At 35.4% G+C, this 1997-nt stretch overlaps 1 non-coding gene across 1 annotated transcript; it reads right to left on the minus strand.

Moving 5' to 3' along the window:
• Nucleotides 1-381: 381 nt before the first annotated feature.
• LOC117717413 (small nucleolar RNA SNORA17) lies at nucleotides 382-513 on the minus strand. Its single transcript, XR_004607906.1, has one exon. It is a non-coding gene; the product is annotated as a small nucleolar RNA SNORA17 (small nucleolar RNA).
• Nucleotides 514-1997: the final 1484 nt, after the last annotated feature.

Genomic DNA, 1997 nt, shown 5'->3' on the forward strand with positions numbered 1-1997 from the left:
CTACTCTTCATTGGGCCACATCCATATTTTTCTCTTCCTTTTCCATTTCTCTCTCACTTACTTGTTCTAGAGTCATCTCAGGGCTGGTCTCAGGACTGCTATGCTGCACTAATATATTGAGGCACCTGGCAGGGGCCATCCTGGGCATGGTATGCCCTCCTAAGGTCATCTCAGTCTAGCTCCCTGTTCTGTCCCCTTGGAGCCTGTCTGGTTGTTGTCTTGTCTGGTCCACCCCAGTGGTCCTTTTAGAGAGTCATCTGTCTGAGGCTCACTCCTACCTGTGGTCCCATGTGGTTTTCTTTTAGTTTTCTAATCTTCGAAGCCCATCTGGGTCTGCCTGGCACTAGACTGGAGGTCCATTTAGGCTTGTTTTGTTAGGGGAATGTTAGGCTATTATTTATTTAGATGTTCATAGTTCGTAACACTGAACATAGACATAGCCTCTCTCCTCTCTGCCATCTACTGATGCACATGGGACATAGTAGCCACTCTGTAATGCCACTAGGGGCCAGGTTGATAATTTTTTATATGTATGTGGAACAACAATGGCTAGAGAAGATGATGTTCTGACATGGAGGGGCAAAATGGAAAAGAGGAAGGGGAAAGATGTTATAATTAGTTTTAAATCAATTGTTAAAAAATAATTCAGCAAATAAGTTCACATTTTTTGTTCTGAAATTATAATGTAATCACACCTCTTCCCTTTCCTCCTTCCAAACCTTCCCATATACCTCTACCCAAGCTCCTTCTACCTAGTACTTTCTTTCAGAATCTCTAGGCTTGGACCACATCTAGGCCACAGTCAGTATTCAAAAATACTTTTGAGGACAAATGATTAAACTAATAGAGGTAAACACATAAAAGAAGTTTTTAACCTTGTCAAAACATCAATGTGAGTCATCCTTGGACTAATACTTCCAAGGCATTTTTCAATTAAAATTTGCTCCACTGTTTTGTTTTGTTTTATTTTGTTTTTTTCTGAGATCTTGTCCAAACTTGAATCTTATGCATAGTTTCTTTGTTGTACACAGAAAGCATGTGTGAAATTACTAAAGCCCACATTTCAGCCTATTCCATAATCTCAAAATTATAAGTTACAGCCAAGATGGCTCATTTTCTATTTTCATAAGCATTATAGAGAGACTTTTATTCTCTAAGAAAACAGAGTATGGGTGGAGTATTTTAAATATTTAAAATGGTTTCTGCTTTTTCTACCAGAATGAAGCTAAAAAATGTTTAAAACAAAGGGGAATGAACTAATGTTTATCAAGTAATAAACTATAAACCCAACTTCCACTTTTAAACACTGTTTAGAAAGTAAAAGTAGAATCATTAGTAACGAAATCTGAATATACTGAAAAGACACAGCTAAGGGAAATACAAGTTTCCAGTAGTTTAAAACAAATGAACAAACAAAACCACCTCAGGGTACAAAACACATTTGAAATAACCAAAGCTGGGGTGAGGAGCAATGAGCATTGGAAAAGGAAGTCAATCATAACTCAGGTTGTATGATGACTTCAAGTAAAATATCACAGTTTCCCTTATTCAGTTACAAGCATACACAAACTCCTCAATGACAGCAAACTCAGAAAAAAATTTCTTCCTGTGTTTATGTTTTCATTATAAAATACCAGGATGAGAAATATTCAGGCAGTAAAAATCAACATTAGATCTAAAGTAGCATAATCAGGTATTATAACCAGGTATAACATAAACAATGTTCTAAGTAAATATGAAGGCGAAAAACTCTTAATTCCCATACTTTAAATATCTCAGTGCATTCAGTTCCTAAACTGTGTAAAGCAGGGGAAAGAAATACAAATAAATAACAGAAAAGAACTTCAATTTTTAAATCATAAATACCATTCACCAAATTGGTATGCAATACTTGAATAATAACTATATCAACATACATGTTTTATTTGTATTTTAAAGAATTTGCCTACAAATCTCTGTGTCATTTACAAAAAAAAAAAAACCCTACAGTTTCTTTC

This window comes from Arvicanthis niloticus, chromosome 11, assembly GCF_011762505.2.
Source record: "Arvicanthis niloticus isolate mArvNil1 chromosome 11, mArvNil1.pat.X, whole genome shotgun sequence".
NCBI classification, from domain to species: Eukaryota; Metazoa; Chordata; class Mammalia; order Rodentia; family Muridae; genus Arvicanthis; species Arvicanthis niloticus.